General features: G+C 35.8%; 1 protein-coding gene across 1 annotated transcript in view; it reads right to left on the bottom strand.

Moving 5' to 3' along the window:
* LOC101423452 (hyaluronidase PH-20-like) overlaps positions 1–16,381 on the bottom strand; it is a 46,906-nt gene extending 30,525 nt beyond the window's left edge. Inside the window, exon 1 of the mRNA XM_023584583.2 lies at positions 16,119–16,381. The gene's annotated coding sequence lies outside the window, so the exon portion shown is untranslated. The remainder of the gene's footprint in view (positions 1–16,118) is intronic.
* Positions 16,382–18,980: the final 2,599 nt, after the last annotated feature.

Raw genomic sequence — 18,980 nt, 5'->3', positions numbered from 1 at the left:
CAGAGATTAGATAGCAAGAGAAATTGACATAAGAATGTTATAAATTTCTAACTCAGCATTTAAAATGAGTTTAAAGACCCAGTGGCAAAACAAGCCTTCATCACAGTTGCTTTCAGTGTTAAGCATTTTGTTAAATTGATTAATTTCTCAAGTGTAATACAGGTGAAAGATAAATTTTAAGGTACCATTTTCAAGGAAATTCAGCATTTACCATAAAAATTTTAAAATTAGTCATTTCTCTTTACAAATGTTATAAAATATACTAGAATTAATGGCTTCAAAATTATAAAGAAATTCATGTTTGAATTTTGTTACACTATTTTTGTGAATCTTATCCCTTTTGCTTAGAGTGGGAAGGAAGGGAGAAAAGGGAAAAGAAAAACGAAATAAATATAAGTACCTCTCAAAAGCAATCCCTAAAATCAAATTTTATTTTAATTGCTGTGTGGAACTTAGAAATATAATTTACACATGCTATGTAGTAAAAGTTTTTGTCCAGTTGTGCCATGATATAATTAGGGAGTAATATGGTTAAGAAGCTAGAAAACCATTGTCTGATTAAACATAAATTCTAAATAGTGAATCCTTAAGCAAGTTACATTTATATGCTTAAAAAATTAAAACTTTGTCTTTTTAAATTCATGATAGTTCTATCAATACCAAGCACATTTTATTAAAAACAGGTAACATTCTTGGAAAATAATTTCTTGGGAAAGAATGTGAATGTGCCTGTAATGACATTCTAGTGTCTTTGTATACCACAGAGGCATTATTAAAGAACTTATATAATATACCTTTAATGGTACGATTAATTTATTGTTCAATTTTCAGAGCCATTTAATTGGTATTTGATAGATACATGCTAACTGAATTAATTAATATAAATGAACTTGATATATTTGAATGTCAGTAAACTCAAAATTATAGCCAATGATGCCATGAATATGTCCTAACAAAAACTGATGCTTGTCATCCAGAAGCCAGAGAGAGCAAGTAGTACTATTATTCAGAAGCCAAGCAGGTGTTCTATAGCCTAGCCTAAAGCACTGACATGACCAGATATGACTGAAACTTGGTAATTGAATAAATGCTTGAGGGCACTCTAAAAATCTAGATAGCAACTAAAAACACAGTAGCTTCCAATTGTCAACTCTCCCCCTCCCCACCCCCCACTGAGCTCAGTGATGTCTGACTTGAATTCAACTCAATTTACCAGCATTATAAACCTAAGACCAATCCCAACTCTGTGATTACAGTAGCTTGGCTTCCTAATACTAATAGCCAAAAAAGCTTAGGAACAAATTAAGTCCAAATTTAAGAAGAGTAACAATTACCTCTATAATTACTAAGTGCCTTGCATCATGAAGTTGACACTGTACATAGGTCAAAACATGGGCTATAAGGTCACAGTTGGCCTTCTATTAGCAGTAGGTAGTGTTTCTATTCCTTTGACCAGTCAGATGAATTTTGAATTTTATTTCAATGAATTGCCAAAGTCAGGGTTACATATGAGATTAAAGACCCAAATGGCCATCTTAGTCAAACACAAGCAGAAAACATATATATGTATTGATAAATTTCCTTTGTCCAAAGGCAATAGGTACTCCATTGCATCAAATGCAACCCAACACATTTACCAATGCTGAAGATAAATGCTATTAAAGAAAAATATATGAGCTCACCTTCAAAAGAAAATATAATGGGTATATTTCCTCTTATCTGTTTAAGGCATCAGGAACCTATAAGGATTTGAGGCATCTAAATAGAGCACTTTCTAGATTGCAGATTGCATTTTTTTTCCTATGAATGAGTTAAAAATCTTATCAGAGTTTATTAAGATAGAGACTTAAAAGGGTTGGAACTATCACCCTTAAGTAACAAATAGCTTTTTTTTTTTTAGGAGGTACTGGGGAGTGAACCCAGGACCTCATAGATGGGACATAGGCGCTTAACCAGAGTTACATCCGCCCCCCCAATGAGAGTTTTTTTCATTTGTTCGTTTGTGTCTTGTTTTCTTATGAAGTACCAGGGATTGAATCCAGGACCTCATACACGGGAAGCAGGCGCTCAACTGCTTGAGCTACATCCTTTCCCACAAATATCTAATTTTGAATTTATTTTGTCATATGGAAAAAATGATGTATCTTAGAGGCTACAATGAGAAGAGAACATAAAGATCACATTCTATTTAATCCTGGTCTCTCAGAACTGCCCCTCAAGGGCAGTTTTGTTTTACGAAATGGTGTAATATAGCCAAGATTACAATAAATGTGCCACAGATAGTACTAAAAATGTTTTATTGGTGTCTCCTTTAACAATGACTGTTCTCTTTTCTTCCCCTCCTTTCCCTTCTCACATTCACTTTAAACCTTTAAACCTCCCCTCCTTTTTTCCTATTTTACATGAGTCTTTAATCTCCCAATGAGAATTGAAAGCTGCTGATAATCAAGGTTCAAGAGGTTAAAGATCCCAAATCCAGAGAAGGATTGAGGATTTTTGTTGTTGTTGTTGTTGTCATTATTGTCTTATTTTGTGATTTACTGGAAGATTTACTATAAAGATGAAAACTTGGAAAACACTGGATTCAGCTTGAGGGTTGGGCTTCCATTCCATTTATTTATTGATTGATTTTTATTAGAGAAATTGTGGATTTTCAGAAGAATCATGCTTAAAATACAGGATTCCCATATACCACTCTATTATTAATATCAACATCTTGCATTGGTGTGGTACATTTATCACAGTTGGTGGAATTATATTTTTATACTTGTACTATTAACTGTAGTCCATGGTTTAACTTAGGGTTCACTCTATTGAGCAGTTTCATTCTTTTAAAAAACTTTTTGGTTCTAGTAACATATATAGAACCTAAAATATACCCTTTTAACTACATTCAAAAATATAATTCAGTGTTAATTATGTTCACAGTGATGTGCAATGAATCAACACTAACCGAAATTTTCCATTGTCCCAAATAGAAATTTGTAAATGTAAAGCTTTAACTCCCTATTCCCTACCGCCCTCCCATTTCCTGGTAATCTATATTCTAGATTCTGACTCTATGACTTTGCTTAGATTCTAATTATTTCATATTAGTGAGATCATACAATATTTGTCCTTTATGTCTGGCTTACTCTCTCAATGTGATGTTTCCAAAGTTCAACTAAGTTGTTGAATGTATCAGAACTTCATTCATTTTCAGCGCTTAGTAATATTCCATTGTGTGTATATATGACATTTTGTTTATCTATTAATTGGTTCATGGACACATAGGTTGTTTCCACCTTTTGGCAATTGTGAATAATGCTGCTATGAACACGAGTGTGCAAATGTCCGTTAAAATCCCTGCTTTCAATTCGTTTGGGTATATACATAGAAGTGAGACCGGGTCATATGGAAGTTCTATACTTAGATTTCTGAGGAACTGTCAAAGGTTCTTCCATATCTGCTGCACTATTCTACATTCCCAACAAAGATGAATGAATGTTCTTATTTCTGCACATCTTCTCCAACATTTGTGTTTTTCCACTTTTTTATAGTTACTGTTCCAGTGGGCGTGAAATAGTATCTCATTGCTGTTTTGATTTGCATTTCCCTAATGCCTAATAACATTGAGCATCTTTTCATTGCTTTTTGTCTATTTGTAGCTCTTCTTTGGAGAAACGTCTATTGAAGTATTTTGCCCATTTTAATCAGCTTTATTTTTATATACTGAACAAGAAAGTTTATGACACTTCTTTTTTTGTCTTTATTTAAACATTTTATTTATTTATTTTTTATTTTATTTTAAAATAATCTTTAGATTACATGTTACATTGAAAATTTAGGGTGAGTCCCATATCCCTCACCTTCTCCCCCTCCCACAATTTCCCCCATTAACAACATCTTTCATTAGTGTGGTGCATCTGTTACTATTGATGAACACATATTGAAGCATTGCTACTAACCATGGTCTATAGTTTACATAATAGTTTACACTTTGTAACACACAATTTTATAAGCCTTGACAAAATGTATAATGACTTGTATCCATTAATGCAATATCATCTGGAACAATTCGATTGTCCCCCAAATGCCCTGTGTTATACCTATTCTTCCCTCTTCCACTCAGAACCTCTGGTGACCACTAACTATTTTTTTTTTCTTTATTTTCTTTTAAATGTTACATTAAAAAACTATGAGGTCCCCATATATCTCCCACCCCACCCACGCCACCCCTACCACATCAACAAACTCTTCCATCATTGTGGCACATCCACTGCACCCAGCAAATACATTCTGGAGAACCACTGCAGCATATGGACAGTGGTCCACATTGTAGTCCACACTCTCTCCCAGTCCAGCCAGTGGGCCATGGCAGAACACACAACATCCAGCATCCATCCCTGCAGCACCACCAGGGCAACTCCAAATCCTGAAAATGCCCCCACACCATATCTCTTCTTTCCTCTCCTGACCATCAGCAGCCACCGTGGCCACCCTCTCCATATCACTACTACGATTTCTTCCCTTACTAATCACAATATTTCCAGCAGAACACCGGTAAGTCCACTGTAATCCATACTCTATTCCTCCATCTTGTGGACCTGGGATGGCTATATCCAGTCCCCCTCTACATCAAGAGAGGGTTTAGATTCCACATGGATGATGGATGCAATTCTCCTGCTTGCAGCTGTAGGCTCTCTTGGATCCCTGGTGTGGTGGTTGACCATCTTCACCTCCCTTGACAGCTGGCCAGGGTAAGTCCAAGAAACCAGAGGGTAGGAGCTGCAAGTATGCTGAGGCCCAGGGCCTGGCCATCACATGGACAGTTCAGAGATTCAGGTCTCCTGAGTATACACCAATCCAAACGCCAACCTCTACTTAGTCCATATTTGCATTCCCCCCTTATGTCTGTTCATTCCTCAATCCTGAGGACCTTGGAATGGTGATACCCACTCTGATAGAGAGCAGGCTTAGAGCCCATGGGACAGATGGATGGAATTGTCCTGTTTGCAGCTGTAGACACTCTTTGCTCTGTAGGATGGGCATTGCCCATCATTATCCTTTTGTTAGTTGTCCAGGGTGAGTCCAATGAACTCGAGTATCAATTCTGCTGATACTCAGGGTTCAACCAACCTTGAACATTCAAGTCTCTAGGACATACATTTATGAGCATAGTGCTAATTATAGGTTCAAATAAAAGGGGCAGAAGAGTCATGTATAGAGAAATTATGAATTAGTCTAACTGTTACACTGGGGAACATATATTCTAAAAAAAGGCTCACTAACTCCTGAGATTGTCTGCCCTGCCTATAGTGTCCAGATGCCCCCAAAGCCCTCAGAAGACCCCATGCCTGATCCTCCTGAGATATACAGAAGCATAACATCTAGAATGATCCCCCAACTCACTTTGAAATCTCTTAGCCATACTCATTTGTGTTTAATATTTCCCATTTTGGTCAAGGTCTCTTTCCAAATGCATCCTTTAGTTAGCACATGGTAATAATCCCTTGGTGCCAGGGAGACTCATCCCCTGGAGCCATATCCCATGCCAAGGAAGAAGTCAGTGCATTTATATGCTGAGTTGGGCTTAGAGAGAGGGCACACCTGCATAGCAAGGAGGCCCTGGGAGGTAACTCTTCAATAATACACAACACTAGTCTAAGTTTCAATTCCACAAGAACAAGGTTCATAAGTACAACCATCAATATCAAAGGCCTGTTTTGCCAATTTTTGAATTGGGTTACTTGTCTTTAGTTACTGACTGGAGAATTTCTTTATTTATTCTGGATATTAAACCTTTATCAGATGTGTAGTTTGCAAATATTTTTCCCATTTTTAGGTTGTCATTTTACTTTCATGATAAATTCACTTGAGGCACAAAAATTATTAATTTGGTGAGGTTCCTTTTAACTCTTTTTTATTTCACTGCACGCACTTCTTATCTAAGAAAACATTACTTAACAAAAGTTATTAAAGATAGTTCCCTACATTTTCTCTAGGAGGTTTAAACCTCTGGCTCTTATATTTAGATCTTTAATACATTTGAATTCATTTTATATATAGAGTGAGGTAGCATCATTCTTTTTCAAATGGAGATCCAGTTTTCTCAGCACCATTTGTTGAAGAAATTATTCTTTCAAAATTGAATTGTTTTCTTCCTTGTCAAAAATCTGGTGGCCTTAAATATGAGAGTAGATTTATGAACTCTTAATTTGATTTTCACTGGTCTATATGTCTGCCCTGGTGCTAGTACCATCCTATGTTGATTACTATGGCTTTGCAATAACTTTCAAGACTGGGAATTTTGAGTCCTCCAAATTTGTTCTTATTTTTCAAGATGGCTTCATATATTTGGGCACCTTAACCTGAGTATAATGGGATGATTGCTTTTCCATGTCTGCAAAGTAGGCTGTTGGAATTTTTATTTTGATTGCATTGAATCTGTAAATTGCTTTAGCTGTTATTGACAGCCTTCCAATCCATGAACATGGAATATCCTTCCATTTATGTAGTTCCTCTTTGATTTCTTTTAGCAATATTTTGTAGTTTTTTGTGTGTATACAAGTCCTTTAAACACTTGGTTATATTTATTCCTAGATATGTGATCCTATTGTAAATGAGATTTTTGCCTTGATTTCCTCAGGTTGCTCATTGCTAATGAATAGAAACACTAGTGATTTGGGTGTATTTATCTTGTACCCCTTAATAATTTGCTGAATTCAGTTATTAACTCTAGGAGCCTTGTTGTTGATTTTTCAGGATTTTCTGTGTATGAGATCATGTCAAGAAAGTTTTACTTCTTCCTTTCCAATTTAGATGCCTTTTATTTCTTTTTCTTGCCTAATCTCTCTGGTTCAAAATTCTACTACAATGTTTGATGACAGTGGGCCTCCTTGTCTTATTCCTGATCTTGGAGGAGAAGCTTTCAGTCTTTCACCATTAAGTATGACATTAAGTTTGGGTTTTTCATATAGGTCTTTTCTAAGGTTAAGTTTCCTTCTATTGCGACTATTCTAAGGATTTTAATCAAGAAGAAATGCAGGGAGGAGTAGATGTAGCTCAAGTTGTTGAGAGCCAGTTTCCCATGTACAAGGTCCCAGGCTTGATCCCTGATACCTCCTGAAAACAACAAAAACAACTCTCATTGGGGAGTTGATGTAGCTTAGTGGTTGAGTGCCTGCTTCCCATGTACAATGTTCTGGGTTTATTCCCTGTTACCTCCTTTAAAAAAAAAATTAGTGCTTTTTTTTTTTTGCCAAATGCATTGTGTATGTTAGTTGAAACAACAAGGTGTGTTTTTCTTTCATTCTGTTGATGTGGCATCTTATATTAATTTTCTTATGTTGAACCACACTTGTATACTTAAGATAAATCCTACTTAATCATGGTGTATAATTATTTTAAATATGCTGCTGATATCAGTTTTCTAGTAGTTTTTTGAAGATTTTACCATCTATATGCTTCAGTGATATTGGTCTGTAATTTTCTTTTCTTATAGTTATCTGCTTTGGTATGAAGATGTTATTGGTCTTGTAGAATGAATTAGGGAGCATTCTCTCCACTTCAATCTTTTGCAAGTGTTTGAACAGCATTGGTGTTAATTCTTCTTGGAGTGCTTGATACAGTTCCTCTATGAAGCTATCTTCTCCTGTGCTTTTTGTTGTTGTTGTTGTTATTGGGGGGTTTTAGATTACTATTCCAGTCTCTTTGCTAGGTATTGGTGTGTTGAGAACTCTTATTTCTTCTTGACTTAGTTTAGGTAGTTTGTGTTTATATGAATTTGTTCATTTTATCTAGGTTTTCTAATTTGTTTGCATACAGTTATTCATAGCATCCTCTTATAGTCCCATAGTCTTTCTGATTTCAATTGGCTAGATAGCAATGTCCCCCTTTTCATTTCTGATTTTATTGATTTGTGTCCTCTCCATTATTCATTCTTCCTCTGTCAGGCTAGCTAAAGAATTGTCAAATTTATTCATCTTTTCAAAGAGTCATTTTTAGTTTTGTTGATTCTCTCTTTTGATCTTGTTCTTTATTTAATTTATCTCCTCTCTAATTTTTGTTGTTTCATTCCTTTGCTTCCTTTGGATTTAATTTGCACTTCTTTTTCTCATTCTTCCAGTTTTGATGTCAGTTCTCTGATTTAAAGTCTTTATTCCTTTTCTTTTCTTTTCTTTTTTTTTCAGCTACCAGGACCAGAGATTGAACTTGGGACCTCATGTGTGAGAAACTGGCTCTCAACCTCTGAGCCACCTTTCCTTTCCTGAGTTGATTTTCTCATTTTTCTGCTTGTTGTTTGTTTGCTTTTTTTTTCAAGACACACTGGGATCTGAACCTGAGACCTTCTTTGTGGGAGGCAGGTGCTCAACTGCTTGAGCCACATCTGCTCCCCTCCCCTTTTTTTCGATACTGGGGGCTCTGAGACCTCATATGTGGGAAACCAGTGCCCAACCACCAAGCCACATCAGCTCCCTTGGGTCATTTTTTTTCATTTGTTCACTTTGTTTTTTGATTTTTCTTGTTTGTTTGTTTTTTTTAGGAGGCATCAGGAACTGAACCCAGGAACTCCCATGTGCGAAGTGGGCACTCAACCATTTGAACTACAACCCACTCCCACACGTAAGCATTTGGGTCTATAAGTTTCTCTCTCAGCACTGTCTTTGATGCATCCCATAAGTTTTGGTGTATTGTATTTTCATTTTCATTCACCTTAAGATATGTCCTATTTTAATTAAATTTGTTTAATTAAATTGGTTAATTTCCATATACTTGTGAATTTTCCATTTCTTCCTCTATTATTGATTTCTAGTTTCTTTCCTTTGTGGTTGGAGAGTATACAATATATGATATTTCAATATTTTTTTTTAATTTATTGAGACTTGTTATGTAATGTAAGAAGTGGTCTATTTTGGAGAATGGTTCATGTGCACTCAAGAAGAATTTCTATTCTGTTTTTGCTTGGGGAATTATTTTATATATATTTGTTAGGTCTACTTGGCATAGGGTAGCATTCAAGTCTTCTATTTCCTTATAGATATTCTATCTTGATGTTCTATCCATTACCGAAAGTGGTATAGTAAAGTTCCCTAAAATGACTGTAGAATCATTTATTTCTCTCTGCAAATCTGTCAATATTTGCTTCATATATTTTGGAGCTCTGTTATTAAGGTCATATATATTTATCATTGTTACATCATTGTAGAATTGTACCCTTTAGCAGTACATAATGATTTTGTCCCTTTTAACAGTTTTTGGTGCTGTACAATGTCCTGCTGGAATCCTGAATTTCAAAATAGTTGAAACATTCAGCTCCTGTCTGTGAAATCCTCCTTTTTTATTTTTCTTTATAGCTCTATTATGAACAGCTGGAATATCCAAATTACCCAATCCTTAAGTATCACATAACTCTTAAATCTATCTATCTATCTATCTATCTATCTATCTATCTATCTATCTATCTATCTATCTGTAAAACATATCTAACTTCCAGGGATGTTGGGATGTGTAAATGATACCTGTGGGTATTTTTTTTAAGAAGTTCTATAAATCTAATGCAGTGTTATATCCTCTGGATAATGTGTATTATTAAATCTTCCCTGTTATTGGTCATTTGCATTAACCTCAAATTATAATAAGAAAAACAACTGAGATAAGGTATGCAGAAAATTGGTTTTGGAATTTTAGCATCCATAAAAGACAAGGTACATGACTAGATTAAGGATCTCTCAATAAAAAATTAGGGATGTTGAATTCCTAGCCCAAGACTAGTAAGGAGATATTTACTATGGTGTCATAGTTTGTCAGAGCTTCTATCACAAATATCACACAATAAAATATTAAGGTTTATTATTTCAAAGTTTGGATGCTGGATTTTTTTACAAGGTCATGCTTTCTCATGGAGTCAGTACTGTTCTGGAGATGATAGTTCTCTGTCACATGGTGATTTCTCTCTCTAGCTTCTTCTACTTCTGGCTTCTTCTGTGTCTGAATTTACTCTCTTTATAAGGCCTGCATTGAAGCAAATTAAGGGCCACAAGGATTCAATTTGGCTTCATCTAGAGAAGGGTCTTTGATGATCCTATTCTCAAGTGACATCTTCAAAAGGCCTTTTTACAAATGAGTACACATTCCCATGAACACAGAATAAGATCTGAATTTGTATTTTGTGGGAAACATGATTCAGTTCCCAACTTGTGTTTTCATTTCCTGGCTGCTGGAAAAGTACTAGACAATGGTTTGGCTTAAACAATGGAAATTTATTAGTTCAAATTTTGGGACTAGGAGAAGTCCCAAATAAAAGCATCAGCAAGGGGATGTTTTCTCTCTGAAGACTAGTGTTCTGGGGCTGGCTGCTGGCAAATTTTGGTCCTTGGATTTTCCATCACATATCAATTTACTTAATATCTTCTCTTTTCTCTTCTCCGTTCTGTGTCTTCCAGCTCCTATGTGCTTCCCATGGCTTCCTCTTTCTGGGTCCAATTTCCCTTGCCTAGTAGGACTTCAGCCATGTTGGATTGGGGTGCACCCTCATTCATTTTGAGCACACCTAATAACAACTTCAAAGGTCCTAATTTACAGATGGGTTCACTCCCACAGAACCAAGGGTTGGGACCTAAACAGGTCTTTGAGGGACATGATTCATTCCAAAATGGATAAAGATATTTATACAATATAGAGTATAGAGATGTTTGAGGTTACTAGCAGCAACCACACCTACTTTTAAGAATATGATCAATGAAAAAGGGAAGATGGGAAGAGTATTGCCTGGCAAAAGTCTTCACATTGCAGAAACTCAGTAATTTGCCCTTTTATTTCTACTAATAAATTGGGATGTTGCTGGTGTTCTGCCTCAACAGAGATCTTGTGTTTCTATTTTAAAGAAGAAATAGGAAAGCTAAATCAAAACCCCCATTCAGAGACTGTCTCTGGCCAAAACTGAGCTGGAAAGAGCAATTCAGAACATCAACTAAATAGATCCTATCACCTTTAAGTACAAATGGAGAGGAACTGTGAACATGATTATCCAAGAAGTAGTGATGTTGGATAGGTCTGCTTCCAGCATTTTTTCTTCAAATTGTAGGTCACAACCTATTAATAGGCCATAAAATTGATTTAGTGAGTTGTAATGAGCATTTTAAAAAAGAAGTGAAATAGATTATAACAGAATGGAAAAGAAAGGAATGGAAAGTAGAGGAGAGGGAAAAGAAAAGGGAAAAAAGAAGAGAAGAAAAAAGAAGAAAAGTAAAGAAAGCATCAGAGGTCGATGTCAGGCAGTACAGGTATTATTTTATGAACTTTTTCCACTGGTTACATGTTGATATATTTGTGTATAGAGTCACAATATAAAATGTATATTTTATCTTGGAACAGGGCAACAACTTTGGTAAGACAAGGGCTTTGGAATCTGATACACTTGAGTTTTGAATACCAGAGCGGTGTCTTGCTACTTAAATCATCCTGGGTAAATTATTTAATCTCTTCACTTTAATCTCGTCAGCAACCAGAAGAGAATTCATATTGCCTGCGGATTCTCTAGGGTCATGTCTATAGAATTTCTAAGCTACTAGCACACAAGGTTAGTTCCTTTGACTAGATTCAACAGGTCTGGAATCTGACTTCTAAGCTTGTTAACAATTAACAGGCCCATTGAAACTACTCTGTACTTCAGCATTGTTTTTTTTTCGATCTGTAAAATGAGATTAGTAATATTAACTACCTTAGAGTGGCTGTAAAAATGTAATGAAATACAAATAAAACACTTAGCACAGTGACTGGCCCATAATAAGTACTGAATAAGCACAAATTCTTCCTATTATTAATTGACATCACTTTTTTTTTTCTTTCTTTTTTTTTTTTTTTCCAAGGTACTGGAGGGGGCCAGGGATTGAATCTGGGACCTCGCGTGTGGGAAGCCAACAATCAACCACTAAGCCACATTGGATCCCCTGCATGGTTTGTTTGCTCATTGTTGTTTTGTTTTGTTTTTTCTAGGAGGCACTGGGAACCAGACCTGGAACCTCCCATGTGGGAAGTAGGCACCCAACCACTTGAGGAGCATCTACCCTCCTGATGCTATCTCTTGCCCCATCCACTTCTGTATGAAAGGCAATGAAAAGTATGAAAAATGGAGGCAAAGCTCAATACCATTTAATGATTCAAAGGCCTACAAGCTTTACAGCTTCCCTAAGAAACCCAAAGATGTTTTTAAAAAACTAAATACAAAAGCTATTAAAGCATTACTGTCATGGAAACAAAATGCTCAGTAAATTCACAGCAATGGAGCCAGATGTGATGACTGTGCCTTATTAATGGCATTTACCATGAGACAGTTTGTTCTGAGAAGTAGTCAACCTACTTGAGCATCTTCATGGAAGTGACTATCTGCAGATTAAACTGACTCAAACCTGTGCATGAGTTTCATTAATTTTGCTGCCTTTGTTTTTTTATCTTTGCAGGGGAGTCCACAATGAAAACAACCTATTCACACTCATACATTAAGCTGCCTCTCCTCAGCCATATTGAAAATTTTTCTAAGGTGTAAAAAAAAGTGACTATCTGGAGAGATTTTTGTCTTTTAAATGAGATTAGTGGAATAAGTAAGTGAAATTTAAAGCAAATTAATGACAAAATAAATTACTAATATAGAATCCAAATATTTTCAGAATGTTTGGTGATCATGTATTATTTAGTCTAGCCTAACACAATGATTCTGCTTCTATTTAGTGAAAGTGGAAGTACAAAGTTACCAAAAATCTAAAAGGCAGTGGTTAACAAAATTAGTTCTCAGTATAAAATTGAAACTAATATACTTTGACTATTATATCTGCTAAGCTTGCAAAATATGAACAATCAGTAATAGTAATAATCCTTATTATTGCTGTTATAAAAATAAACAATACATCTAGCATGTAGTGTTTTTCAAAATGTGACAGATGCGATACCATAAAAGGTTACAACTTCAACAACTTAATCACCATTTTAAAAATGCATTGATATTTATAGTTATCTCAACCCCTTTGCACTACTCCATTGAATCCTGAACATATTTACCCTTGTGGATGAGAAGATGAGGCAGGTGTGTCTGCCTCCTCATAGGAGAACAGGAGTGTCCTATGATTCTCACCTAAACAGGAGGAAGAGGAACTCAGTGCTAGCATCTGCGGTGACTAGGAAGCTGGCCAGTCGATAAGAGGACAGGAGTGTCCGAGACTTACTGAGAGACCACAGGAAGGGAAGGAACTCTGAAAGTAGCTGGGAAATCTGCTGTGAAAATGTCTTCCAGGAATATTCATTAGGATTGGGAATTATTCAGCTTCAAAATATTTTTAAGAATTTGGACCAAGAAATTTGAGGGCAAGATCTTTATAAAACTACCAGAATAACTGAAAAGGTAACTTCTGAGTTAGAAAAGATACCAAAAGGTACTCAGTTGTCAACATAATCACAGGACAGTGAGTCTCCAGAGGTTGAATTTAATTAGTGCCTTACTGCTTGATGAATGTTTATGATTGACAAAACATATTGTTACTCAAGTTTTTATGGCTTCTTGTTTGCTTTTCTTAACAATGCAATAGCTAGTTTCAAAAATTCAAGCTATATGTAATATTTGTTGATGGCCCACACGGCTTTAACCAAATGTGCAACATTTGATATAATTTTAAATGTTAAAATGGACACATAAAGCCTGTATTTAAAATTTCATCCAGAAATGTAAGTTAAATTATTTACAGGGAAGGAATTTCAATCAAATCTCTAATATCAGATAATCAATAACTAATTAATGAAGTCATCTAAGGACTTTCATTAAACAATTAATTATAGCATTTTAACATCTCAGCAACACTCTGGGATAAGTATTATCACTCTCATTTTCTGAATGAGGAAATAAGTTTTAGTAAAATTAAATAACTTGTCCACTTTCCCAAGTCAGCAAAACAAGTTCTAGCTAACACTAAGTCCCTTGTTCTTTACACTGTCCTCTATTGGATGAGTCAGGATTATTATAAGATGGAAAGAAGGAATGGCATTTTCCTGAGAAGGGAGACTAAATATTTTAATAGTCTGGTATAGTATGTAGATAATGGAGATCTTTCTGCTTGTATAATTAACCATCATATTTTGCTTTTAGGTTTAACCTCTCTTAGAAAGAACAAAAAGGATTCAAAAATCAGAGTCTAAATATCTTCAAAGATATGCATTTAGTTAGACCAAAGTCCAGTGTTTTTCCCCTAAATCAGGGATTCTTAACAAGGGGTCCATGAGCATGAACTGAAATTTTAAAAAAAAACATTATTCTTGTGGGGACATGTTGGTGCACGTGTGATATATTCATTAAATAATACACAATACAGTGTGAACTTAGTAAGGGATCCATGGTTTCCACCCGACTGGCAAAGGGGTCTATGGAACAAAAAAATGGTTAAGAACCCCTGCCCTAAAACATCTCTCTGTTTTTTGTTCAGATAACTTTAACAGACTAATTGCCTCATTTATTATTTTTTTCACTCAACAATTGTCTTTTGTGTATATTTGTTCCAAACAATGAGAGGTGCTAGCATGGTAATTAGTTTATATTTTATGTTTTGCCTTATTTTACTCAGTTTTGATATGGAAAATGGAAATGCTTTATTCATAGTTGCTAAATTTCCACATCAGGAGAACTAAAAACTTAGACTAAATAAATTAAAAGTTAACATTTAACCTAAATTAGAGGTAAATTTTAATTACTATGGTTGCTTTTCATCTCCTAGTTAATGTATATTCCCTTTTAACTTTGCCAGGAGTGATACATTTAAGTACAGACATTTTGTAATTTCCTCAGAAAAGTACGAGAACAATGGGTGATATATGGGCCCATTGGTTCTGTGCCTACAAAATTTTTGTGAAAGAAAGTACAATGAAGGAACAGACAACAAAGGGCACTAGCTTGAGTCTAACTTTATTCCTAAATCTGAGAAGTGAGCTGAATAGTCAGTGGTTTTAATTTTTCTTCCTTTCCTTCTATCTTACTCCCTCCCTTTTCTCTCCTCCATCTGTATTTCTATGTTTCTACCCTACCTGTCTTTGTCAATAATCGCTATGTGCAGGGCAATCTACATGTATTAGCAAATTTAATCTTAATAAAAACCCTGTAAGGTACAAGTATTGTCCCATTTTACAGATATCTTCAAATTTTTTCACCTCAGATGGAGCAAATTTCTGAATAACGTCTTGGGTTTAGATTTCAGAACTAGATCTATGTCACTGGGAAACCCTAGAGGGGCTTAGTCCAGCTGTTAAGGTGAGTAAAAAAAAGACAGTTTGGGGAAGCGGCTGTGGCTCAATCAGTTGGGCTCCCGACTACCATATAGGAAGCCCTGGGTTCGCGTCACAGGGCCTCCTTGTGAAGGCAGGCTCACCCACACGCTGCAGAGAAGCGCCTGCCCACAAGCACCGCAGAGAACCGACTCAGCAAGGTGATGCAACAAAAAAGGGAGACAAGTAAAAAACACAGAAGAGCACACAGCGAATGGATACATAGAGCAGACAACAAGCCAGCTGCAAGCAGGGGGAATAAATTTTTAAAAATAAAAAAATACAGACACAAGGAAGAACGCACAGTGAATGGACACAGAGCACAGACAGCAAACAAGCCACAAGGGGAGGAATTTTAAAAAAAAGATAGTTTGGTTGAAGACAAGTGAGTCTTCAACTTAAGAGATCTGTTCTCTCAAGTGACTGCCTTGAGTGTGGTGTGAGATATTTCTGACAGTCTTCAGGGATTAAGTAAAAACTTTCAAAATCTGACAGAGGGAAAACTCAAAATGCCGAAAGGGGTATCACTGAAAACAGGGTCCCTAGTCAGAGGTTTGGCTGGAACCACAATGTGCCTGAGAACCCTCAGTTTCTCATGGCATCGGTGTCCACAGTCAAGGAAACACACTGAGCTTTCTGTTGCTCTGGTCACAGCATAGGGTAGTACCAGAAGTGAGAGAGAATAGTCCACATCTCAACCCTGGTCCCTTCCATTTTCTTAATAGTGGCAAAATTGGGGTATACATTTGCCTTATTTCTGCCTAAATTGGTGGGCTCTTTGAAGACCTCCCTCTTCACCCAGAAGTAATTTTCTATACTCCCCGTCATTTCTTATGTACCTGAAATCTAGGGCTTGTAGGATCCAAGCTCTTGATGAAATCCACTGCTTCTTATTGCTTGATCTAGTCTGATGTCTTCAGTTTTTCTCTGTGGCCTGGTTTTCATTTGTCTGCTTAGAGCCTTCTTATGGACACTTTAGGGACTTTGCCTCCTTTGTCTTTTTTTTCTGTTTTTCCCACTGTACCAGTTTCTGGGACTCTCCCTGGTGATTGTCTCTACAACCCAGGTGTTGTGGGTTGAAATACATCCTCCCCAGAGATATTTGAAGTCCTAACATGTTGCCTTATTTGGAAAAAGGGTCTTTACAGATGTAATGAAGTTAAGATGAGGTCACAATGGACTTGGGTGACTGCTAATCCAGTGACTGGTGTCTTTGTAAGAGAAAGTAGAGGGAGATTTGGACACAGAGACACAGGTGGTCATGCAGGGAATTTGGCCATGTGATGATAGAAATAGAGATTGGAGTGATGCAGCTACAAGTCTGGGAAAGCCAAGGACTGTCTGCAACCTCCAGAAGCCAGGAAGTGGAGAAGAGCGTGAAGAGAGATGGTGGTCCTGGTAGCTCCTTGATTTCAGATTCTTGCCTCCAGAAATGAGAGAATAAATTTTTGTTGTTTTAAGTCATCCAGTTTGTGGTATTTTGTTATCATAACACTAGGAAACTAATATATCAGGTAAGGTTCCCCAAATTACAACCAAGATTTGTTATCTGGTTAGTTAAAAGTAATTAAAATATACTTCATGATTCTTATCTTTTCTGATGCATAACACCAGTCAAAATGTATATTTCTCTCATTCCTAGTCCTAAGAGGCCTGTTACTAGCATTGTTAACAAAGCTAATTTACTTCTATTTAGATATTCATGATATATAGTTTATGGATCTACTCAACAACGAATTTTAACATAGCCCTTCAGTGTCTTCACTGAGTGCCTATGTAAGAATTTCAGGCATCGCTAATTTCAGACATTGCAGAGGAATATTGAAGAGGTGCTCTAGGATCACAGCAACATCTCAAATTATTCCAGAGGTGTTGACTGCTTGATTTATTGACATTTAACTCCATTTAACAATGAAGTACTTTAGGCATGGAGTACAAGAGTAAACAATACACACCAGACTCTGGTCTCAGGGAGCTTACATTCTAGAGTGAGTCAACAAACAACTAGCAAGTAAATAAATAATTTCAGAGTGATAAATAATATTAGAAAATTACCCCAAAATTAAAAAAAAAATAAAAAGAATAATGGGAAAAGGAGCAACTTGGATTGAAAAGTAAGGTAGTTACTTTGGAGAGAGTGGAGTTTCAAATCATTCTCTTTTCTTGTTGGCGGACCCTACTGCTTACCACTGACTGGACTTGCTAGATGCTTGGTTTCTCATTTTCTCATGTATCTTTGACCCAATCCAGGTCAACTTGATTTGGGAATAAGTTCTGAGACCAATGGGCTCCCTTTTACAGAATTTTAAAGCAGAAAAATTACTTGATTGGATTTAAGATGGCTCTGGCTGTTGAGAAGAGAAAGGATTGGGAGTTGGGAAGGGCAAGATTGAGTACTCTGAGGTGAGTAAGGAGGCTGTTGTGGGATTCTGAGTTCCTTCAAGATAGTATGGAATGGGGTGACACTGGATTTACAGAGAACTGGACAGATGCCAGAGATATTTGGGGTAAATAAGACAAGACTAAATGATGGATTGAAAATGGATGGAAAAGTAAAGGAAAGGTTCACAAATGATTCCAGGGCTCTCTGTTCACATCTGGATGCCATTCACTGTAGTGGAGAACATGGAGGAAGAGTAGGATGATGGAGGGAAGACCTGGATAAGGGGGGACTGGTGAATGCCAAGTTTAAGGTCTTTCCTTGAATGCTTTAGAAGTAGAGCTATTCTTCCCTTCTCCCTCATTCACTTTTTTTCCCTCCCATTTTTGGTAAATAATAAACACAAATTAAAAATCAAACAGTATGACAAGGTCTATAGTAAAATAAGTCTTCTTCCTACACATTGCCTGTGTTGCCTTAGCTCCTGTTCTAAAAGCAACCACTGATGTCAGCTTCTTATGATATTCTTTCAAGTAGTCAATGCTAATGCCTGTACACGTACATAAAATCTTTGCCTGTTTTAAGAATACATGATATACTACTACTTGAACTGTTTTATAACTTGTTTATTTTTGCTATGTATCTCTGATATTGTTCTATATTTGTATACTACCACATTCTTTTAATAATTGCAGTTTTCCATTGTACAAATGTATCATCAAGTATTTAATTTGTCTTTTATTAACTGGTTTTTAGATGGTTACAGATTTATGATTATAAACAATTTTGCCTTGAATTTGCTTTTACATTTATCTTGGCATAGGTGTGTGGTTACATATATATTGTATATATATTTATATATACTATATATAAATGCATAATGTATAATATTTTTTGGCTAAGAATTGCTCTGCCAAAGGCATATCATTTTTAAATTGTAATAGATAATACTGGATCTTCAACGAGATTATGAAAGAACAATTCATTCAAAAGTTGAGCGCTCTTTTGCCCTACACAAGCTAACATTATTGTATTATCTTACTTAGTAAATCTTTGCCGAATTGAATATTGTAAAAATAATATATCATAGTTGTTTTTATCATCACTTCCTTTAAAATATTAAGCTATTGATATTTCTTTTCCATGATCTCTCTGTTTATGTCCTTTTCTCATGTTAGGTTTGGATCTCCATGAATAAATTTAAGATATCTTTACACATCACAGAATTAGTACTTTGTTACATGGTCCAAAATTTTTTCCAAATTGTCTTTGATTTGCCCATGGTAGTGTTTTTATGAAAAAGGCAAGCTACTTTTTTATA

This window comes from Dasypus novemcinctus, chromosome 5, assembly GCF_030445035.2.
Source record: "Dasypus novemcinctus isolate mDasNov1 chromosome 5, mDasNov1.1.hap2, whole genome shotgun sequence".
Lineage (NCBI taxonomy): Eukaryota > Metazoa > Chordata > Mammalia > Cingulata > Dasypodidae > Dasypus > Dasypus novemcinctus.
This window is presented reverse-complemented; position numbering and strand designations above follow the sequence as displayed.